The sequence below is a fragment of the Nerophis lumbriciformis genome, linkage group LG17, assembly GCF_033978685.3.
Source record: "Nerophis lumbriciformis linkage group LG17, RoL_Nlum_v2.1, whole genome shotgun sequence".
In the NCBI taxonomy this organism is placed as follows: domain Eukaryota; kingdom Metazoa; phylum Chordata; class Actinopteri; order Syngnathiformes; family Syngnathidae; genus Nerophis; species Nerophis lumbriciformis.
The window spans coordinates 763,119-790,000 of NC_084564.2; the positions used below are offsets into that span (position 1 = coordinate 763,119).

Consider the following 26,882-nt stretch of genomic DNA (forward strand, 5'->3'; position numbering starts at 1 on the left):
GTAGAAAGGCTGGTCCCCACAAGTCATAATCAAACACTTGCTCCCCATTCCAAATGATAACCTGTGTGTGTGCGTGTGTGTGTGTGTGTGTGTGTGCGTGTGTGTGTGTGTGTGTGTGTGTGTGTGTTCGTGTGTGTGTGTGTGTGTGTGTATGTGTATATATATATATATATATATATATATATATATATATATATATATATATATATATATATATATATATATATATATATATATATATATAATCGGATCACGATTGAAGCCAACAAGCAAACCGTCAACTTCCTTGACGTCACTTTCAACCTGAGAAATAACAGCTACCAACCATTCACGAAACCCAACACAACACTCCAATACGTGCACCATGACAGCAACCACCCACCCACCACCACGAAAAGAATACCTACCGGAATCAATAAAAGGCTATCGATGCTGTCATCTAGCAAAGCTGAATTTGACCAAGCAACCCCCCTGTACCAAAAAGCCCTTGATGAAAGCGGATACAATTTCACCCTCACCTATGAACCCACGCCAGGAAACCAGCCAAAAAAGAACAGAAAACGAAACGACATCATCTGGTACAACCCCCCATACAGCAAAAACGTCTCAACGAACATTGGACACAAATCCCTCAATCTGATTGAAAAAAACTTTCCCAAAGACAACACCCTAAGAAAAGTATTCAACAAGAACAACATTAAATTGAGCTACAGCTGCATGAACAATATACGACAAATCATCTCAAACCACAACAAAACAATTGCAAATGAGCCGTCGACCCCCAGACAGAGCGACTCCAAAACCAACAAAGGATGTAACTGTCGAAAGAAACCTGATTGCCCTCTCAACGGGGGGGTGCTTACAAACATCAGTTGTCTACCAATCTAAGGTAATACGCAAGGACATTAACACATCCGACACATATGTAGGATTAACCGAGGGAGAATTCAAAACCAGATGGAACAATCACAAGGCTTCTTTCAGGAACAAAAACCTGCGAAATACCACAGAACTCAGCAAACACATTTGGGACCTCAAAGACAATAATGTTGAATATTCAATAACATGGCAAATTCTTGCATCCAGCACACCTTACAATAGTGGTAATAAAAGATGCAACCTATGCTTGAAAGAGAAACTGTTTATTATTTACCGTCCAGACCTGTCATCCCTCAACAAGCGCAGCGAAATTGTAACAACATGCCGCCACAGACGGAAACACCTCCTAGGTAACACATGAGCCAATCACCACGCCCCTAGGCCAGCCTGTACCCACCCACTCTGTGCCCTATATAAACCATGGTATGCGAATGCTCCCATTAAAATCTCCTGATGATTGAGGGTACCCCCCCTCATGAAACAGGCCTGTAGAGATGAAATAGTCATGTGATTTTTTTTCCCACACATACATATATATATATATATATATATATATATATATATATATATATATATATATATATTTATATATGTATATATATATATATGTATAATGACTAAATAATAATCAGTAAATACATAATGAAAAGGAAAGACTATCTAACATTTCCGTGCAGACAAGAAGAGGACGAAAAGTGTCAAAATGTGTTGATGTAGTTTTAGCGTGCAGCTAGCTCGATGCTAACAGGACCACCTGGCGCCTTGTTGACATTGTTGGCCCCGCGGGAGACAGACACACGTATGTATGTATATATATAGACAGACACACGTATGTATGTATATATATAGACAGACACACGCATGTATGTATATATATAGACAGACACACGTATGTATGTATATATGTAGACAGACATGTATGTATGTATATATATAGACAGACACACGCATGTATGTATATATATATAGACAGACACGTATGTATGTATATATATAGACAGACACGTATGTATGTATATATATAGACAGACATGTATGTATGTATATATATATATATATATATATATATATATATATATATATATATATATATATATATATATATAGACAGACACACGTATGTAAGTATATAAATAGACAGACAGGTGCAGGTGTGTCAACACCAGCAGGCTGAGTGTGTTTACATGACAGGGGGTTTCCTGCACCTGCTGCACTCAAGACTACAGTACAGTATTCACAGTATTTACTGTATTAGCAGTATTGACTGTATCGACAGTATTTATATTATTTACAGTATTGAAAATATTTACATTATTTACATTATTGAAGTAAGGACAATAACAACCACAGACACTTCAATAAAATCCCCTGAAGAGCAGAGAAACCTGCGAAACAGGGGGGAGGAAAATAGTAGGGATTAAATAACCTATGTGTTTTTTCCTGACGTATATATATATATATATATATATATATATATATATATATATATATATATATATATATATATATATATATATATATATATATTAGAGATGTCCGATAATATTGGCCGGCCGATAAATACTTTAGAATGTGATATTGGAAATTATCGGTATCGTTTTTTTTATTATCTATATTGGTTTTTTGGGGGTTTTTTTTGGTTTTTTTTATTAAATCAACATAAAAAACAGAAGATACACTTACAATTAGTGCACATGATGTATCAATATATATCAATACAGTCTGCAAGGGATACAGTCCGTAAGCACACATGATTGTCCACTAATAGTACTAACCTTTAACACTTCATTTTACTCATTTTCATTCATTACTAGTTTATATGGAACTGTTTTTATATTCTTTTACTTTCTTTTTTATTCAAGAATTTTTTTTAAATGTATTTATCTTTTTTTTTTAAATTATTTTAAAAAGGACCTTATCTTCACCATACCTGGTTGTCCAAATTAGGCATAATAATGTGTTAATTCCACCACTGTATATATTGGTATCGGTTGATATCGGTATCGGTTGATATCGGTACCGGTTGATATCAGTATCGGTAATTAAGAGTTTGGTCAATATCGGGATATCGGAAAAAAGCCATTATTGGACATCCCTAATATATATATATATATATATATATATATATATATATATATATATATATATATATATATATATATATATATATATATAAGAGTCTTCTCCTCAAGTGCCAGGAGTTTGTTGCCATTGATTTTCTTGTAGAAGATGTCAGGTCAGGTATCTGCTGCCATGGCAACCACCCAGGTCAAATCCACATTCCCCTCTTTTTGCTCCGCATCTTGACTGCTGACGCTTGTATCGTCTGGTGGGTGCAGTACTGTTGAAGTACTATTGCGATACCCTGCTGAGTTAGTCATGATCAGATAGTGATTCATGTCCTAAATAGTCCTTATTTAAAGACGTCCTCATCTGATATTCATATTCAATATCACTGCGATACCATCAACCAACATGTATGTAAAATGTGTGATATCAGGTGCGATCCAAGCAGTCCTGCCCTGCAGCGTGTTTACTTGTCTGTGATATCATGTGCGATACAAGCAATCTTGGAGAGTGTTTACTTAGGTGATATCATGTGCAATACAAGCAGTTCTGCAGCGTGTTTACTAGTGTGTGATACCATGTGCGATACAGGCAGTCCTGGAGAGTGTTTACTTAGGTGATATCATGTGCGATAAAAGCAGTCCTGCAGCGTGTTTACTTGTGTGTGATATAATGTGCGATACAAGTTGTCCTGCGGAGTGCTTACTTGGGTGATATCATGTGCGATACAAGCAGTCATGCAGCGTGTTTACTAGTGTGTGATACCATGTGCGATACAGGCAGTCCTGGAGAGTGTTTACTTAGATGATATCATGTGCGATACAAGCAGTCATGCAGCGTGTTTACTTGTGTGTGATACCATGTGCGATACAAGCAGTCCTGGAGAGTGTTTACTTAGGTGATATCATGTGCGATACAAGCAGTCCTGCAGCGTGTTTACTTGTGTGTGATACCATGTGCGATACAAGCAGTCCTGGAGAGTGTTTACTTAGGTGATATCATGTGCGATACAAGCAGTCCTGCAGCGTGTTTACTTGTGTGTGATATAATGTGCGATACAAGTTGTCCTGCAGAGTGTTTACTTGGGAGATATCATGTGCGATACAAGCAGTCCTGCAGCGTATTTACTATTGTATGATATTGTGTGTGATACAAGCAGTCCTGGAGAGTGTTTACTTAGGTGATATCATGTGCGATACAAGCAGTCCTGCAACGTGTTTACTTGTGTGTGATATAATCTGTGATACAAGTTGTCCTGCAGAGTGTTTACTTGGGTGATATCATGTGCGATACAAGCAGTCCTGCAGCGTGTTTACTATTGTATGATATTGTGTGCGATACAAGCTGTCCTGCAGAGTGTTTACTTGTATGTGATATCATGTGCGATACAAGCAATCCTGCAGAGTGTGTACTTGTGTGTGATAGCATGTGCGATACAACCAGTCCTACAGTGTGTTTACTTGTGTGTGATATCATGTGCGATACAAGCCGTTATACAGAGTGTTTATTTGTGTGTGATATGGTGAGCAATACAAGCAGTCCTACAGCGTGTTTACTTGTGTGTGATATCAAGTGCGGTAGAAGCTGTTATGCGGTGTGTTTACTTGTGTGTGTTATCATGTGAGATACAAGCAGTCCTGCAGAGTGTGTACTCGTATCTGATATCATGTGCGATACAAGCAGTCCTGCAACATCTTTCCTTGGGTGATATCATGTGTGATACAGGCAGTCCTGCAGAGTGTTTACTCGTGTGTGATATCATGTGCGATACAAGCAGTCCTGCAGTGTATTTACTTGTGTGTGGTATCATGTGTGATACAAGCAGTCCTGCAGTGTGTTTACTTGTGTGTGATATCATGTGCGATACAAGCAGTCCTGCAGAGTGTTTACTTGTGTGTGTGTGATATCATGTGCGATATAAGTAGTCCTGAATAGTGTTTACTTGTGTGTGATATCGTGTGTGATACAAGCAGTCCTGCAGAGTGTTTACTTGTGTGTGTGTGATATCATGTGCGATACAAGTAGTCCTGAATAGTGTTTACTTGTGTGTGAAATCATGTGTGATACAAGCAGCCCTGTAGTGTGTTTACTTGTGTGTGATATCATGTGCGATACAAGCAGTCTTGCAGTGTGTTTACTTGTGTGTGATATCATGTGCGATACAAGCAGTCTTGCAGTGTGTTTACTTGTGTGTGATATCATGTGTGATACAAGCAGTCCTGCAGAGTGTTTACTTGTGTGTGATATCATGTGCGATACAAGCAGTCCTGCAGAGTGTTTACTTGTGTGTGTGTGATATCATGTGCGATACAAGCAGTCCTGCATAGTGTTTACTTGTGTGTGAAATCATGTGTGATACAAGCAGCCCTGTAGTGTGTTTACTTGTGTGTGATATCATGTGCGATACAAGCAGTCATGCAGCGTGTTTACTTGTGTGTGATATCATGTGCGATACAAGCAGTCCTGCAGCGTGTTTACTTGTGTGTGATATCATGTGTGATACAAGCAGTCCTGCAGAGTGTTTACTTGTGTGTGTGTGACAACATGTGCGATACAAGTAGTCCTGTAGTGTGTTTACTTGTGTGTGAAATCATGTGTGATACAAGCAGCCCCGTAGTGTGTTTACTTGTGTGTGATATCATGTGCGATACAAGCAGTCCTGCAGTGTGTTTACTTGTGTGTGATATCATGTGTGATACAAGCAGTCCTGCAGAGTGTTTAATTGTGTGTGTGTGTGATATCATGTGCGATACAAGCAGTCCTGCAGAGTGTTTACTTGTGTGATATATCATGTGCGATACAAGCAGTCCTGCAGTGTGTTTACTTGTGTGTGATATCATGTGTGATACAAGCAGTCCTGCAGAGTGTTTACTTGTGTGTGTGTGATATCATGTGTGATACAAGCAGTCCTGCAGTGTGTAAACTTGTGTGTGAAATCATGTGTGATACAAGCAGCCCTGTACTGTGTTTACTTGTGTGTGATATCATGTGCGATACAAGCAGTCCTGCAGTGTGTAAACTTGTGTGTGATATCATGTGTGATACAAGCAGTCCTGCAGAGTGTTTACTTGTGTGTGTGTGATATCATGTGCGATACAAGTAGTCCTGCAGAGTGTTTACTTGTGTGTGTGTGATATCATGTGCGATACAAGTAGTCCTGCAGAGTGTTTACTTGTGTGTGTGTGATATCATGTGCGATACAAGTAGTCCTGAATAGTGTTTACCTGTGTGTGAAATGTGCGATACAAGCTGTCCTGCGGCATGTTTATTGTGTTTGGTATCATGTGAGATACAAGCAGTCCTGCAGAGAGTTTACTTGTGTGTGATATCATGTGCGATACAAGCAGAGTGTTTAAAGCTGGACAGTTAACATCTAAATGTCTTCCAATAAACACACCATTTCTCACTTTTCTTTGATCTTTGGTCAGTGAAGTACTTCCTGTCAAGTAAAAGTACTTCCTGTCAAGTAAAAGTAGTAAAGTACATGATGTTGTGGTGTTGCGTAACAAAGTTGGACTTTTGTCCTGAGCGTGAAGTTTCCTGTCAAACATTGTCAGTGGTGTTAAAATGTCACTTCTTCTGCAAGATGTGTGTCAGAGGTCAGTCATGTTGGAGGTCAAAGGTCATTCTTACATCGTCTCAACAAACCTTCTGTCTGTCTTCATGCTCCGCCTTTTTCCTCTTTGACGAGCATTCCTCAACTTTCTCATTCTTTTTTGCCACTTGTGCCAGCTTTTTTGAAACACGTTGCAGGCATCAAATTCCAAATGAGTTAATATTTGCAAAAGTTTGTCAGTGTGAACATTTGATATCTTGTCTTTGCAGTCTATTCAATTGAATATAAGTTGAAAAGGATTTGTTGTATTCTCTTTTTATTGACCATTTACACAACCTGACAACTTCCCTGCTTTTGGGCGTTGTAGAAGATGTCCGTGGGCGTGCGTTGTTGTTGTCTGCAGCGGTCTAATGTAAACAAGTGTTTGTTGACATGCTGGCCTGACTATGTTTGTCATCAGCTGCTGAACTGTGTGTGACCTTGCTGGTCCTCCTTGGAGTCAGTAGACCAGCACACTGCTCACAGGAATCTTCTGTCCTTTCTTTACTTCGTTCCTTCTTTCTTTACTTCTTTGTGTACCTGTTGGTTTACTTCTTTCCTTCTTTGTGTACTGGTTTGTTTCCTTCTGTGTGTACTTGTTTATTTGTTTGTTTACTTCTGTGTGTACATGTTTGTTTCCTTGTTTGTGTATTTGTTTGTTTACTTGTCTGTGTGTTTGTTTACTTGTTTGTTTCCTTGTGTGCGTACATGTTTGTTTCCTTGTTTGTGTATTTGTTTGTTTCTTTTGTTTGTTTACTTGTCTGTGTGCTTGTTTATGTGTTTGTTTCCTTGTGTGTGTACTTGTTTGTTTCCTTGTTTGTGTATTTGTTTGTTTCTTTGTTTGTTTACTTGTCTGTGTGCTTGTTTATGTGTTTGTTTCCTTGTGTGTGTACTTGTTTGTTTCCTTGTGTATGTACTTGTTTGTTTCCTTGTTTGTGTATTTGTTTGTGTATTTTTTGTTTACTTGTGTGTGTACTTGTTTATTTGTTTGTTTCCTTGTGCGTGTACTTGTTTGTTTCCTTGTTTGTTTATTTGTTTGTTTACTTGTTTGTTTCCTTGTGTGTGTACTTGTTTGTTTCCTTGTTTGTGTATTTGTTTGTTTCTTTGTTTGTTTACTTGTCTGTGTGCTTGTTTATGTGTTTGTTTCCTTGTGTGTGTACTTGTTTGTTTTCTTGTTTGTGTATTTGTGTGTATTTGTTTGTTTACTTGTGTGTGTACTTGTTTATTTGTTTGTTTCCTTGTGTGTGTACTTGTTTGTTTACTTGTTTGTTTACTTGTGTGTGTACTTGTTTGTGTATTTGTTTGTTTACTTGTCTGTGTGCTTGTTTATGTGTTTGTTTCCTTGTGTGTGTACTTGTTTGTGTACTTGTTTGTTTCCTCGTTTGTGTATTTGTGTGTGTATTTGTTTGTTTACTTGTGTGTGCATTTGTTGGTGTATTTTTTGTTTACTTGTGTGTGTACTTGTTTATTTGTTTGTTTCCTTGTGCGTGTACTTGTTTGTTTCCTTGTTTGTTTATTTGTTTGTTTACTTGTTTGTTTCCTTGTTTGTGTATTTGTTTGTTTACTTGTCTGTGTGCTTGTTTATGTGTTTGTTTCCTTGTGTGTGTACTTGTTTGTTTCCTCGTTTGTGTATTTGTTTGTTTCCTTGTGTGTGTACTTGTTTGTGTACTTGTTTGTTTCCTCGTTTGTGTATTTGTTTGTTTACTCGTGTGTGTACTTGTTTATTTGTTTGTTTCCTTGTGTGTGTACTTGTTTGTTTCTTTGTTTGTTTACTTGTTTGTTTACTTGTGTGTGTACTTGTTTGTGTATTTGTTTGTTTCTTTGTTTGTTTACTTGTCTGTGTGCTTGTTTATGTGTTTGTTTCCTTGTGTGTGTACTTGTTTGTGTACTTGTTTGTTTCCTCGTTTGTGTATTTGTTTGTTTACTTGTGTGTGTACTTGTTTATTTGTTTGCTTCCTTGTGTGTGTACTTGTTTGTTTCCTTGTTTGTTTACTTGTTTGTCTACTTGTGTGTGTACTTGTTTGTGTATTTGTTTGTTTACTTGTCTGTGTGCTTGTTTATGTGTTTGTTTCCTTGTGTGTGTACTTGTTTGTGTACTTGTTTGTTTCCTCGTTTGTGTATTTGTGTGTGTATTTGTTTGTTTACTTGTGTGTGTACTTGTTTATTTGTTTGTTTCCTTGTGTGTGTACTTGTTTGTTTCCTTGTTTGTTTACTTGTTTGTTTACTTGTGTGTGTACTTGTTTGTGTATTTGTTTGTTTACTTGTCTGTGTGCTTGTTTATGTGTTTGTTTCCTTGTGTGTGTACTTGTTTGTGTACTTGTTTGTTTCCTCGTTTGTGTATTTGTGTGTGTATTTGTTTGTTTACTTGTGTGTGTATTTGTTGGTGTATTTGTTTGTTTACTTGTGTGTGTACTTATTTATTTCTTTGTTTCCTTGTGCGTGTACTTGTTTGTTTCCTTGTTTGTTTATTTGTTTGTTTACTTGTTTGTTTCCTTGTTTGTGTATTTGTTTGTTTCTTTGTTTGTTTACTTGTCTGTGTGCTTGTTTATGTGTTTGTTTCCTTGTGTGTGTACTTGTTTGTGTACTTGTTTGTTTCCTCGTTTGTGTATTTGTGTGTGTATTTGTTTGTTTACTTGTGTGTGTACTTGTTTATTTGTTTGTTTCCTTGTGTGTGTACTTGTTTGTTTCTTTGTTTGTTTACTTGTTTGTGTACTTGTTTTTTCCTTATTTGTGTATTTGTTTGTTTCTTTGTTTGTTTCCTTGTGTGTGTACTTGTTTGTTTATTTGTTAGTTTCCTTGTTTGTGTACTTGTTTGTTTCCTTGTTTGTTTCTTTGTTTGTATACTTGTGTGTGTGTACTTGTTTTTCCTTATTTGTGTATTGGTTTGTTTGTTTGTTTGTTTCCTTGTGTGTGTACTTGTTTGTTTATTTGTTAGTTTCCTTGTGTGTGTGTACTTGTTTGTTTCCTTGTTTGTTTCTTTGTTTGTTTACTTGTGTGTGTACTTGTTTATTTGTTTGTTTCCTTGTATGTGTATTTATTTGTTTCCTTGTTTGTGTACTTCTTTGTTTCTTTGTTTGTTTACTTGTGTGGGTTTCTCACCTCTTTTTACACTTGTTAGTGTGATTGACTTCTTTTTACACTTGCAAGTCTTAGTTCCTTTCATGAATATTTCCTACATGTCACTGACACACAAACAGCATGGGGGTCCTCTGGGACACTGTCACTTTAAGTGCTGACCTGGCAGATTGCCTGCATCTTTAAGATGTGACCTTTGCATGACAAGCCCCGCCCACCCACCACTCGGCCAATGAGGTTAATTTGCGACGCGGTCTACAACTAATCTCTTACCAAACCTTTTAGGAGATTGCTTTTTTCCCTCTCACTTGTGAGAGTGTGAAAGAAGGCGGTTGTGCTCGCTGACTATCTTCTCAGCGATTGCAATCTGTGCAATATTCTATATTTATATCTCACTGCAGAGAAGATGGTTTCATGTGTTCCGGCAGGAGTGGAAGGAAATGAGCATCCGACAAAGGCGCTCGTTGTCCTCATCCAACCAGCTGCCTTCTAATTTTGGCCCCCTGAGATGCAGCATCCGCCTCCATTAGATTACATGCAAAGCGCAGATGATACGGCACTGATGTATTACAGTATCATTCACAGCTCACACTCCTTTCATGGCTTTCAGGAAGAGAGGCTCTCTTTCTCATGGTTAGAGTAGTTGGAGTACAACAAGATGCCTTTTCACTTTGGCCACATCATTAGGTACAGCTGCACCTGTATCACAGTGATGTTTCAAGAACAACTGCATTTCTTTGTAATGTCAATCATTCACGACCCTTTTGTAAGACGAGAACACTTTTTATGCATTCTTAATCGTAAATAAACACTAGCAAAAGTCAGCTAACGACGAACATAACGGCAGATTGCGTCATCCCGCCTATAAAGTACTTTAAAAAACGTCTAAAACCCTTCATCAAGGTGTTTATACACCCTGTAAATATATATGTAGTATCTAGTAACATTCATAATAACATGTAAAATTTACATATTTTATACACACACTGTAAGTATACATGTAATGTAGTAACATTCATAATAACATGTAATATTTACATATTTTATACACACACTGTAAGTATATATGTAATGTAGTAGCATTCATAATAACATGTAATAGTTACATATTTTCATCATACTGTAAGTATATATGTAATGTAGTAACATTCATAATAACATGTAATATTTACATATTTTATACACACACTGTAAGTATATATGTAATGTAGTAACATTCATAATAACATGTAATATTTACATATTTTATACACACACTGTAAGTATATATGTAATGTAGTAACATTCATAATAACATGTAATATTTACATATTTTATACACACACTGTAAGTATATATGTAATGTAGTAACATTCATAATAACATGTAATATTTACATACTTTATACACACACTGTAAGTATATATGTAATGTAGTAGCATTCATAATAACATGTAATAGTTACATATTTTCATCATACTGTAAGTATATATGTAATGTAGTAACATTCATGATAACATGTAATATTTACATATTTTTGATACACACTGTAAGTATGTATGTAGTATCTAGTAACATTCATAATAACATGTAATATTTACATATTTTATACACACACTGTAAGTATATATGTAATGTAGTAACATTCATAATAGCATGTAATATTTACATACTTTATACACACACTGTAAGTATATATGTAATGTAGTAACATTCATAATAACATGTAATATTTACATACTTTATACACACACTGTAAGTATATATGTAATGTGGTAACATTCATAATAACATGTAATAGTTACATATTTTCATCATACTGTAAGTATATATGTAATGTAGTAACATTCATGATAACATGTAATATTTACATATTTTTGATACACACTGTAAGTATGTATGTAGTATCTAGTAACATTCATAATAACATGTAATATTTACATATTTTATACACACACTGTAAGTATATATGTAATGTAGTAACATTCATAATAGTATGTAATATTTACATATTGTATACACATACTGTAAGTATATATGTAAGGTAGTAACATTCATAATAACATGTAATATTTACATACTTTATACACACACTGTAAGTATATATGTAATGTAGTAACATTCATAATAACATGTAATAGTTACATATTTTCATCATACTGTAAGTATATATGTAATGTAGTAACATTCATGATAACATGTAATATTTACATATTTTTGATACACACTGTAAGTATGTATGTAGTATCTAGTAACATTCATAATAACATGTAATATTTACATATTTTATACACATACTGTAAGTATATATGTAATGTAGTAGCATTCATAATAACATGTAATATTTACATATTTTATACACACACTGTAAGTATATATGTAATGTAGTAACATTCATGATAACATGTAATATTTACATATTTTATACACACACTGTAAGTATATATGTAATGTAGTAACATTCATAATAACATGTAATATTTACATATTTTATACACACACTGTAAGTATATATGTAATGTAGTAACATTCATAATAACATGTAATATTTACATATTTTATACACACACTGTAAGTATATATGTAATGTAGTAACATTCATAATAACATGTAATATTTACATATTTTATACACACACTGTAAGTATATATGTAATGTAGTAACATTCATAATAACATGTAATATTTACATATTTTTGATACACACTAAGTATATATGTAATGTAGTAACATTCATAATAACATGTAATAGTTACATATTGTCATCATACTGTAAGTATATATGTAATGTAGTAACATTCATGATATTTACATATTTTTGATACACACTAAATATATATGTAGTATCTTGTAACATTCATAGTAACATGTCATATTGACATATTTTACATACACACTGTAAGTATGTATGTGGTATCTAGTAACATTCATAATAACATGTCATAATTACATATTTTGATGATTTTCAGTATTAATTTCACAGACGCATCACAACGCTCACTTCCCCTTCAACAACAGCAAGACTGCTAATCATGGCAGACTTGATGAGAGACAACAAAGCACAAAATGATGATCAAACACTAAGCATCATGTATTGCTAAGTGCTAAACCAGAACATTATAAAACAATCACTTACTGTACAATGTCTGCTCTCACTGGGATAGACTGATGGGATGGTTGTATCTTCCCCTTTACATCAACAATTCATCATCATCCTCACAAAGGCTTAAAAAAAAGTGTCTTTTTAGCCATCTTTGGGTGTAAGTTGGATGTCAAAGTTGACCAACTTGTGTGTTTATGTCCACAACCTTCTACTATCCAGGTGAGAGACATGATTTATCATCTACAATTAACTTTCACCAACTCAGAGGCCATGCAGCAGCTCACCATGTCAATATAGCAGCAGTAGCTAGTTAGTTAGCGCTGCTAAAAAGACTTTTTCTGCACATTCATGTTGTGTAATTACCAATGTTGTGTATTTATGAATGCTGTGTATTCTTGTTGTATATTTATCAATGTTGTGCATCCATGTTGTGTATTCATGTTTTGCACGTGTGTTATTTATGCATGCTGTGTATTCATGTGGTGCACCCATGTTGTGCAGGCATGTTGTGTAGTCATGTCATGTATTGTTGTGTATTCATGTTACGTACTAGTCTTATGTATCCGTGCTGTGCATTCATGTTGTGCTAGCATGTTGTGTAGTCATGTCATGTGTTGTTGTGTATTCATGTTACGTACTAGTCTTATGTATCCGTGTTGTGCATTCATGTTGTGCTAGCATGTTGTGTACTCATGTTTTGTATTCTGGTGTATTCATGTTCTGTAATTGTGTTATGTATGTTATGCATTCATGTTGTGTATTCATGTTGTGCACGCATGTTGTGTACTCATGTTTTGTATTCTGGTGTATTCATGTTCTGTAATTGTGTTATGCATGTTATGCATTCATTTTGTGTATTCATGTTGTGCACGCATGTTGTGTATTCATGTTATGTAATCGTGTTATGTATGTTATGCATTCATGTTGTGCATGCATGTTGTGTAGTCATGTCATGTGTTGTTGTGTATTCATGTTACGTAATCGTCTTATGTATCCGTGTTGTGCATTCATGTTGTGCTAGCATGTTGTGTACTCATGTTTTGTATTCTGGTGCATTCATGTTCTGTAATTGTGTTATGTATGTTATGCATTCATGTTGTGTATTTATGTTGTGCACGCATGTTGTGTATTCATGTTCTGTAATCGTGTTATGTATGTTATGCATTCATGTTGTGCATGCTCGTTGTGTATCCGTGTTATGTACTGTATTCTTGTGTATTCATGTTATACACTCATGGTGTGCACACATGTTGTGTATCCGTCTTATGTATTTTTCTGTATTCATGTTGTGAATTCTTGTTGTGTATTCATATTGCGTTATTCGTGTTATGTATTTGTTATGTTTGTATGATATATATTCATGTTGTGTATCTATGTTATGTATTCTTGTCGTGCACTCATGTTGTGCACAGGTTATGTATTCATGTCATGTATTCTTCTACATTCTTGTTGTGTATTCATATTGCGTTAATCGTGTTATGTATTTATGTTATGTATGTATGATATACATTCATGTTGTGCACGCATGTTGTGTATCTGTTTTATGTATTGTTTTGTATTCATGTTGCGTTAATCGTGTTATGTATTTGTTTTGTACGTACGATGTGTATTCATGTTGTGCACGCACGTTATGTAGTCATGTTATGCATTCATGTTGTGTATTCATGTTATGTATTCATGTTTTGCACGTGTGTTATTTATGCATGCTGTGTATTCATGTGGTGCACCCATGTTGTGCAGGCATGTTGTGTAGTCATGTCATGTGTTGTTGTGTAGTCATGTTACATAATAGTCTTATGTATGCGTGTTGTGCATTCATGTTGTGCTAGCATGTTGTGTATTCATGTTATGTAATTGTGTTATGTATGTTATGCATTCATGTTGTGTATTCATGTCAGGTATTCTGGTGTATTCATGTTCTGTAATCGTGTTATGTATGTTGTGTATTCATGTTGTGCATGCTCGTTGTGTATCTGTGTTATGTACTGTATTCTTATGTATTCATGTTATGCACTCATGGTGTGCACACATGTTGTGTATCCGTCTTATGTATTTTTCTGTATTCATGTTGTGAATTCTTGTTGTGTATTCATATTGCGTTATTCGTGTCATGTATTTGTTATGTATGTATGATATATATTCATGTTGTGTATCTATGTTATGTATTCTTGTCGTGTACTCATGTTGTGCACAGGTTATGTATTCATGTCATGTATTCTTCTACATTCTTGTTGTGTATTCATATTGCGTTAATCGTGTTATGTATTTATGTTATGTATGTATGATATACATTGATGTTGTGCACGCATGTTGTGTATCTGTTTTATGTATTGTTTTGTATTCATGTTGCGTTAATCGTGTTATGTATTTGTTTTGTACGTACGATGTGTATTCATGTTGTGCACGCACGTTATGTAGTCATGTTATGCATTCATGTTGTGTATTCATGTTATGTATTCATGTTTTGCACGTGTGTTATTTATGCATGCTGTGTATTCATGTGGTGCACCCATGTTGTGCAGGCATGTTGTGTAGTCATGTCATGTATTGTTGTGTATTCATGTTACGTAATAGTCTTATGTATCCGTGTTGTGCATTCATGTTGTGCTAGCATGTTGTGTACTCATGTTTTGTATTCTGGTGTATTCATGTTCTGTAATTGTGTTATGTATGTTATGCATTCATGTTGTGTATTCATGTTGTGCACGCATGTTGTGTACTCATGTTTTGTATTCTGGTGTATTCATGTTCTGTAATTGTGTTATGCATGTTATGCATTCATGTTGTGCATGCTCGTTGTGTATCTGTGTTATGTATTTTTCTGTATTCATGTTGTGAATTCTTATTGTGTATTCATATTGCGTTATTTGTGTTATGTATTTGTTATGCATGTATGATATATATTCATGTTGTGTATCTATGTTATGTATTCTTGTCGTGCACTCATGTTGTGCACAGGTTATGTATTCATGTCATGTATTCTTCTACATTCTTGTTGTGTATTCATATTGCGTTAATCGTGTTAAGTATTTATGTTATGTATGTATGATATACATTCATGTTGCGTTAATCGTGTTATGTATTTGTTTTGTACGTACGATGTGTATTCATGTTGTGCACGCACGTTATGTAGTCATGTTATGCATTCATGTTGTGTATTCATGTTATGTATTCATGTTTTGCACGTGTGTTATTTATGCATGCTGTGTATTCATGTGGTGCACCAATGTTGTGCAGGCATGTTGTGTAGTCATGTCATGTGTTGTTGTGTATTCATGTTACGTAATCGTCTTATGTATCCGTGTTGTGCATTCATGTTGTGCTAGCATGTTGTGTATTCATGTTATGTAATTGTGTTATGTATTCATGTTGTGTATTCATGTTGTGCACGCATGTTGTGTATTCATGTCAGGTATTCATGTTCTGTAATCGTGTTATGTATGTTATGCATTCATGTTGTGCATGCTCGTTGTGTATCCGTCTTATGTATTTTTCTGTATTCATGTTGTGAATTCTTGTTGTGTATTCATATTGCGTTATTTGTGTTATGTATGTATGATATATATTCATGTTGTGTATCTATGTTATGTATTCTTGTCGTGCACTCATGTTGTGCACAGGTTATGTATTCATGTCATGTATTCTTCTACATTCTTGTTGTGTATTCATATTGCGTTAATCATGTTATGTATTTATGTTATGTATGTATGATATACATTCATGTTGTGCACGCATGTTGTGTATCTGTTTTATGTATTGTTTTGTGTTCATGTTGCGTTAATCGTGTTATGTATTTGTTTTGTACGTATGATATGTATTCATGTTGTGCACGCACGTTATGTAGTCATGTTGTGCATTCATGTTGTGTATTCATGTTGCCCACGCATGTTGCTGTGCACGCATGTTGTGTATCTGTTTTATGTATTATTTTGTATTCATGTTGCGTTAATCGTGTTATGTATTTGTTTTGTACGTATGATGTGTATCCATGTTGTGCACGCACGTTATGTAGTCATGTTATGCATTCATGTTGTGTATTCATGTTGCTGTGCACGCATGTTGTGTATCTGTTTTATGTATTATTTTGTATTCATGTTGCGTTAATCGTGTTATGTATTTGTTTTGTACGTATGATGTGTATTCATGTTGTGCACGCACGCTATGTAGTTATGTTATGCATTCATGTTGTGTATTCATGTTGCCCACGCATGTTGTGTATCTGTTTTATGTATTATTTTGTATTCATGTTGCGTTAATCGTGTTATGTATTTGTTTTGTACGTATGATGTGTATTCATCTTGTGCACGCATCTTATGTAGTCTTGTTATGCATTCATGTTGTGTATTCATGTTGCCCACGCATTCATGTTGTGCACGCATGTTGTGTATCTGTTTTATGTATTATTTTGTATTCATGTTGCGTTAATCGTGTTATGTATTTGTTTTGTACGTATGATGTGTATTCATGTTGTGCACGCATGTTATGTAGTCATGTTATGCATTCATGTTGTGTATTCATGTTGCCCACGCATTCATGTTGTGCACGCATGTTGTGTATCTGTTTTATGTATTATTTTGTATTCATGTTGCGTTAATCGTGTTATGTATTTGTTTTGTACGTATGATGTGTATTCATGTTGTGCACGCACGTTATGTAGTCATGTTATGCATTCATGTTGTGTATTCATGTTGCCCACGCATGTTGTGTATCTGTTTTATGTATTATTTTGTATTCATGTTGCGTTAATCGTGTTATGTATTTGTTTTGTACGTATGATGTGTATTCATGTTGTGCACGCACGTTATATAGTCATGTTATGCATTCATGTTGTGTATTCATGTTGCCCACGCATGTTGTGTATCTGTTTTATGTATTATTTTGTATTCATGTTGCGTTAATCGTGTTATGTATTTGTTTTGTACGTATGATGTGTATTCATTTTGTGCACGCATGTTATGTAGTCATGTTATGCATTCATGTTGTGTATTCATGTTATGTATTCATGTTGCGTTAATCGTGTTATGTATTTGTTTTGTACGTATGATGTGCATTCATGTTGTGCACGCACGTTATGTAGTCATGTTATGCATTCATGTTGTGTATTCATGTTGCCCACGCATTCATGTTGTGCACGCATGTTGTGTATCTGTTTTATGTATTATTTTGTATTCATGTTGCGTTAATCGTGTTATGTATTTGTTTTGTACGTATGATGTGTATCCATGTTGTGCACGCACGTTATGTAGTCATGTTATGCATTCATGTTGTGTATTCATGTTGCCCACGCATGTTGTGTATCTGTTTTATGTATTATTTTGTATTCATGTTGCGTTAATCGTGTTATGTATTTGTTTTGTACGTATGATGTGTATTCATGTTGTGCACGCACGTTATGTAGTCATGTTATGCATTCATGTTGTGTATTCATGTTGCCCACGCATTCATGTTGTGCACGCATGTTGTATATCTGTTTTATGTATTATTTTGTATTCATGTTGCGTTAATCGTGTTATGTATTTGTTTTGTACGTATGATGTGTATTCATTTTGTGCACGCATGTTATGTAGTCATGTTATGCATTCATGTTGTGTATTCATGTTATGTATTCATGTTGCGTTAATCGTGTTATGTATTTGTTTTGTACGTATGATGTGCATTCATGTTGTGCACGCACGTTATGTAGTCATGTTATGCATTCATGTTGTGTATTCATGTTGCCCACGCATTCATGTTGTGCACGCATGTTGTGTATCTGTTTTATGTATTATTTTGTATTCATGTTGCGTTAATCGTGTTATGTATTTGTTTTGTACGTATGATGTGTATCCATGTTGTGCACGCACGTTATGTAGTCATGTTATGCATTCATGTTGTGTATTCATGTTGCCCACGCATGTTGTGTATCTGTTTTATGTATTATTTTGTATTCATGTTGCGTTAATCGTGTTATGTATTTGTTTTGTACGTATGATGTGTATTCATGTTGTGCACGCACGTTATGTAGTCATGTTATGCATTCATGTTGTGTATTCATGTTGCCATGCACGCATGTTGTGTGTCCATGTTGTGTATTCTTGCGTACTCATGTTGTGCACACACACGTTGTGTACTCATGTCGTGTATTCTTGTATATGTGGATTCATGTTGCGTTAACCGGGTAACATGTTTGTTATGTATTCATGCTTGTGTACTGGTGTTGTGCGCTCATGTTGTGTACTCATGTTGTGTCGTGTGGTGTTGTTGACTGGTGTAGCAAAGCAACACGTCGGCCATCTTAGCCACCAAGTCTTCTTCTCTCGCAAACAACCAACCTAATAGCGTATTTTACTCTGTTGTGGTACTCTCTGCTTCGTGTGTGTGTGTGGGGTGGAGGGGGCTTGGTGTGTGTGTGTGTGTGTGTGTGTGTGTGTGTGAGAGTGAGTGAGGCGGGGTTAGTGTGTCTCTATGACCAATCAATATATGTAACCATGCTAGTAGGTCTGGGACTCACAGCATGGAAGCTTTTTGTGGGGGAGAGATGACGACAACAGAGGGAGGGGGGCCCGGGAGAGTGAGAGAGAGAGAGAGAGAGAGAGAGAGAGAGAGAGAGAGAGAGAGAGAGATAGAGAGAGAGAGAGAGAGAGTGAGAGAGAGAGAGAGAGAGAGAGAGAGAGAGCGATCACTCACTCAGAACAATGGCATAATTGAGGGTGGGGGAGGGGCGACCCTTGCATGTCCACTGGGCTGGACGTCCCAACCCAGCAGAGGCTTCACCCCCTCAGGCACACACACACACACACACACACACACACACACACACACACACACACACACACACACACACACACACACACACACACACACACACACACACACACACAGAGAGAGAGCATGTGAGTGTGTGTGATGATGAAAGCATGAGTCAGAATGTTGGGAAAGAGCAGCTGGACTATGAAAAAGGCTCAGAGTGGCACCTCCTGTTTGTATGCATGGACCACTCCATGTTGACCACTATTAACATGTCATTGTACAAACCCCGTTTCCATATGAGTTGGTAAATTGTGTTAGATGTAAATATAAACGGAATACAATGATTTGCAAATCATTTTCAACCCATATTCAGTTGAATATAAACATAACTCCAAAACCAAACATGCATTATGTCTAAAAATGCCTGTAATATTGTATATATGTGAGTTTTACCAGAATCAGGTATTTTGGTAAGGTTTACATATACAAAAATTAGGATTTACTCATAATGACAGTATAACTGCCACATTCAATATGACAGTTATGTAAACATAACTCCTAAACCACACATGCAAAATGATTAATAATGACTGGAGAAATGTATCTTTGTGAGTTTTACTGGAAAAAAAATATTTTGTAAGGTTTGTAAAGACAAAAGTTAGTTTTTTTTACTCCATACGACAGTATAACTGTCATACTAAATGTGAAAGTTATATAAACATAACTACAAAACCAAATATGCATTATGTCTATAAAAAAAAAGCCTGTTATATTGTATCCATGTGAGTTTTACTAGAATCAGTTGTTTTTGTAAGGTTTGCAAATAAAAAATACAAAGACAACAATTTGATGTTTAAACTCATAAACTTTATTTTTCTTTGCAAATAATCATTAACTTTAGAATTTGATGGCAGCAACACGTGACAAAGAAGTTGTGAAAGGTGTCAATAAATACTGATAAAGTTGAGGAATGCTCATCAAAGACTTATTTGGAACATCCCACAGGTGTGCAGGCTAATTGGGAACAGGTGGGTGCCATGATTGGCTATAAAAACAGCTTCCCAAAAAAATGCTCAGTCTTTCACAAGAAAGGATGGGGCGAGGTACACCCCTTTGTCCACAACTGCGTGAGCAAATAGTCAAACAGTTTAAGAACAACGTTTCTCAAAGTGCAATTGCAAGAAATGTAGGGATTTCAACATCTACGCTCCATAATATCATCAAAAGGTTCAGAGAATGTGGAGAAATCACTCCACGTAAGCGGCATGGCCGGAAACCAACATTGAATGAGCGTGACCTTCCATCCCTCAGACGGCACTGTATCAAAAACCCACATCAATCTCTAAAGGATATCACCACATGGGCTCAGGAACACTTCAGAAAACCACTGTCACTAAATATAGTTTGTCGCTACATCTGTAAGTGAAGTGAATCATATTTATATAGCGCTATGTGTGGCGCATTATGAAGTGTAAAATACGACAGCGGAGACCCCGGACTGTTGAACGACTGAAGCTCTACATAAAACAAGAATGGGAAAGAATTCCACTTTCAAAACTTCAACAATTAGTTTCCTCAGTTCCCAATTGTTTATTGAGTGTTGTTAAAAGAAAAGGTGATGTAACACAGTGGTGAACATGCCCTTTCCCAACTACTTTGGCACGTGTTGCAGCCATGAAATTCTAAGTTAATTATTATTTGAAAAAAAATAAAAAATGTTTATGAGTTTGAACATGAAATATGTTGTCTTTGTAGCATATTCAACTGAATATGGCTTGAAAAGGATTTGCAAATCATTGTATTCTGTTTATATTTACATCTAACACAATTTCCCAACTCATATGCAAACGGGGTTTGTATTATTCCTGCATGTAAACAAATATAACACCAAATATTTACTAGTATTAACATGTCATTGTAGTATTCCTGCAAGTACACAATATTACAGTAGGAGAGTAAATAAACAAATAAAACACCAAATTTTTACTAGTATTAACATGTCATTGTAGTATTCCTGCATGTAAACAAATATAACACCAAATATTTACTAGTATTAACATGTCATTGTAGTATTCCTGCATGTAAACAATATTACAGTAGGAGAGTAAATAAACAAATATAACACCAAATATTTACTAGTATTGACATATCATTGTAGTATTCCTGCAAGTAAACAAATATAACACCAAATATTTACTAGTATTAACATGTCATTGTAGTATTCCTGCATGTAAACAATATTACATTAGGAGAGTAAATAAACAAATATAACACCAAATATTTACTGGTATTAACATGTAATTGTAGTATTCCTGCAAGTAAACAAATATAACACCAAATATTTACTAGTATTAACATGTAATTGTAGTATTCTTTCAAGTAAACAAATATAACACCAAATATTTACTAGTATTAACATATCATTGTAGTATTCCTGCATGTAAACAAATATAACACCAAATATTTACTAGTATTAACATATCGTTGTAGTATTCCTGCATGTAAACAATATTACAGTAGAAGAGTAAATAAACAAATATAATACCAAATATTTACTAGTATTGACATATCATTGTAGTATTCCTGCAAGTAAACAAATATAACACCAAATATTTACTAGTATTGACATATCATTGTAGTATTCCTGCAAGTAAACAAATATAACACCAAATATTTACTAGTATTAACATATCATTGTAGTATTCCTGCATGTAAACAATATTAAAATAGGAGAGTAAATAAACAAATATAATACCAAATATTTACTAGTATTTACATATTGTAGTATTCCTGCAAGTAAACAAATATAACACCAAATATTTACTAGTATTAACATGTCATTGTAGTATTCCTGCATGTAAACAATATTACCGTAGGAGAGTAAATAAACAAATATAACACCAAATATTTACAAGTATTGACATGTCATTGTAGTATTCCTGCAAGTAAACAAATATAACACCAAATATTTACTAGTATTAACATGTCATTGTAGTATTCTTGCAAGTAAACAATATTACAGAAGGAGAGTAAATAAACAAATATAACACCAAATATTTACTAGTATTGACATATCATTGTAGTATTCCTGCAAGTAAACAAATATAACACCAAATATTTACTAGTATTAACATGTAATTGTAGTATTCTTTCAAGTAAACAAATATAACACCAAATATTTACTAGTATTAAAATATCTTTGTAGTATTCCTGCATGTAAACAATATTACAGAAGGAGAGTAAATAAACAAATATAATACCAAATATTTACTACTATTTACATATTGTAGTATTCCTGCAAGTAAACAAGTATAACACCAAATATTTACTAGTATTAACATGTCATTGTAGTATTCCTGCAAGTAAACAAATATAACACCAAATATTTACTAGTATTAAAATATCTTTGTAGTATTCCTGCATGTAAACAATATTACAGTAGGAGAATAAATAAACAAATATAATACCAAATATTTACTAGTATTGACATATCATTGTAGTATTCCTGCAAGTAAACAAATATAACACCAAATATTTACTAGTATTGACATGTAATTGTAGTATTCCTGCATGTAAACAATATTACAGTAGGAGAGTAAATAAACAAATATAACACCAAATATTTACTAGTATTGACATATCATTGTAGTATTCCTGCAAGTAAACAAATATAACACCAAATATTTACTAGTATTGACATATCATTGTAGTATTCCTGCATGTAAACAAATATAACACCAAATATTTACTAGTATTAACTTATCATTGTAGTATTCCTGCATGTAAACAATATTACAGAAGGAGAGTAAATAAACAAATATAATACCAAATATTTACTACTATTTACATATTGTAGTATTCCTGCAAGTAAACAAGTATAACACCAAATATTTACTAGTATTAACATGTCATTGTAGTATTCCTGCAAGTAAACAAATATAACACCAAATATTTACTAGTATTAAAATATCTTTGTAGTATTCCTGCATGTAAACAATATTACAGTAGGAGAATAAATAAACAAATATAATACCAAATATTTACTAGTATTGACATATCATTGTAGTATTCCTGCAAGTAAACAAATATAACACCAAATATTTACTAGTATTAACATGTCATTGTATTATTCCTGCAAGTAAACAAATATAACACCAAATATTTACTAGTATTGACATATCATTGTAGTATTCCTGCATGTAAACAATATTACAGTAGGAGAGTAAATAAACAAATATAACACCAAATATTTACTAGTATTGACATATCATTGTAGTATTCCTGCAAGTAAACAAGTATAACACCAAATATTTACTAGTATTAACTTATCATTGTAGTATTCCTGCATGTAAACAATATTACAGAAGGAGAGTAAATAAACAAATATAATACCAAATATTTACTACTATTTACATATTGTAGTATTCCTGCAAGTAAACAAGTATAACACCAAATATTTACTAGTATTAACATATCATTGTAGTATTCCTGCATGTAAACAATATTACAGTAAGAGAGTAAATAAACAAATATAACACCAAATATTTACAAGTATTGACATGTCATTGTAGTATTCCTGCAAGTAAACAAATATAACACCAAATATTTACTAGTATTAACATGTCATTGTAGTATTCCTGCATGTAAACAATATTACAGTAGGAGAGTAAATAAACAAATATAACACCAAATATTTACAAGTATTGACATGTCATTGTAGTATTCCTGCAAGTAAACAAATATAACACCAAATATTTACTAGTATTAACATGTCATTGTAGTATTCCTGCATGTAAACAAATATAACACCAAATATTTACTAGTATTGACATATCATTGTAGTATTCCTGCAAGTAAACAAATATAACACCAAATATTTACTAGTATTAACATGTCATTGTAGTATTCCTGCATGTAAACAAATATAACACCAAATATTTACTAGTATTAAAATATAATTGTAGTATTCCTGCATGTAAACAAATATAACACCAAATATTTACTAGTATTAACATGTCATTGTAGTATTCCTGCATGTAAACAATATTACAGTAGGAGAGTAAATAAACAAATATAACACCAAATATTTACTAGTATTAACATATCATTGTAGTATTCCTGCATGTAAACAATATTACAGTATGAGAGTAAATAAACAAATATAATACCAAATATTTACTAGTATTGACATATCATTGTAGTATTCCTGCAAGTAAACAAATATAACACCAAATATTTACTAGTATTAACATGTAATTGTAGTATTCCTGCAAGTAAACAAATATAACACCAAATATTTACTAGTATTAATATGTAATTGTAGTATTCCTGCATGTAAACAATATTACAGTAGGAGAGTAAATAAACAAATATAATACCAAATATTTACTACTATTTACATATTGTAGTATTCCTGCAAGTAAACAAGTATAACACCAAATATTTACTAGTATTAACATATCATTGTAGTATTCCTGCATGTAAACAATATTACAGTAGGAGAGTAAATAAACAAATATAACACCAAATATTTACAAGTATTGACATGTCATTGTAGTATTCCTGCAAGTAAACAATATTACAGTAGGAGAGTAAATAAATAAATATAACACCAAATATTTACAAGTATTAACATATCATTGTAGTATTCCTGCATGTAAACAATATTACAATAGGAGAGTAAATAAACAAATATAACACCAAATATTTACTAGTATTGACATATCATTGTAGTATTCTTGCATGTAAACAATATTACAGTAGGAGAGTAAATAAACAAATATAACACCAAATATTTACTAGTATTGACATGTCATTGTAGTATTCCTGCAAGTAAACAAATAAAACACCAAATATTTACTAGTATTGACATGTCATTGTAGTATTCCTGCAAGTAAACAAATATAACACCAAATATTTACTAGTATTAACATGTAATTGTAGTATTCCTGCAAGTAAACAAATAAAACACCAAATATTTACTAGTATTAACATGTCATTGTAGTATTCCTGCAAGTAAACAATATTACAGTAGGAGAGTAAACAAGTAGTGTCAGTCAGTTATCATGAAGAAGAGATGATGTTTTCCACTACGAGACGTGTATTCATCATTATTGATCCTTGGATCGTCATGACGACCACTTTTAGCTCCTCCCCCTCCACTTGGCCTCCTGCTCATCTATTTACAGCATCACTCATGGAACAACTCATATTACACTAATACTACAATACAGTATATTTGTATACAAATACTTTAATACCGCATACTTGTACACGGCAATACAGTATACTTGTATATTAATACTATAATACAGTATACTTGTATATTAATACTACAATACAGTATACTTGTATACAAACACTACAATACAGTATACTTGTACAGAAACACTACAATACAGTATACTTGTACACTACAATACAGTACACTTGTACACAAACACTACAATAGAGTACATAAAAAGGTCAATGAGATGAGGAGGAAACATACAACATGCTCTCAGCCCTGAGGCCTCACTTCTCCTACGTATTGATTATTAAGTATTGATTACATCTCTGATGCACGCCAAGGTCACACACTCTCTCAAAGTCATCCAGTGAGCAATACAACAATAATACACAGTCAAATATAACAAAATACAACAATATTACACAGTCAAATATAACCAAATACAACAATAATACACAGTCAAATATAACAAAATACACAGTGAAATATAACAAAGTACACAGTAAAATATAACAAGACAACACAATATTACAACAAACAATGATATAACAAAATGCAGTAAAACATATAAATAATACAACATAATATAAGAAAACAATGCAATACAATATAATATGACAAAACACAGTAAAAACAGCAAAAATCCAACGTAATATAACAAAACAGTAAAATACAGCAATAATACAACATAATATGGGAAAACACAGTAAAATACAATACGATAATACAACATAATATAAGAAAACAGTCAAATACAACAATAACACAACATGATATAAGAAAACACAGTAAAATACAATACTAATACTACATGATATAAGAAAACTGTAAAATACAACATAATATAAGAAAACACAGTAAAATATAATAATGATACAATATAATAATAGAATACACAGTTAAATACAAAATACTATAAGAAAACACAGTAAAATACAATACTAATACTACATAATATAAGAAAACACAGTAAAATACAATAACAATACTCCATAATATAAGAAAACTGTAAAATACAACATAATATAAGAAAACACAGTAAAATACAATAACAATACTCCATAATATAAGAAAACTGTAAAATACAACATAATATAAGAAAACACAGTAAAATACAATACTAATACTACATAATATAAGAAAACACAGTAAAATACAATAACAATACTCCATAATATAAGAAAACTGTAAAATACAACATAATATAAGAAAACACAGTAAAATATA

The 26,882-nt window shown here is 33.5% G+C and overlaps 1 protein-coding gene across 1 annotated transcript in view; it reads left to right on the forward strand.

The window, feature by feature from the left end:
• Positions 1-26,882, forward strand: part of gab2 (GRB2-associated binding protein 2) — a 91,778-nt gene that overhangs the window by 44,923 nt on the left and 19,973 nt on the right. The gene's annotated exons all lie outside the window — the stretch shown is intronic.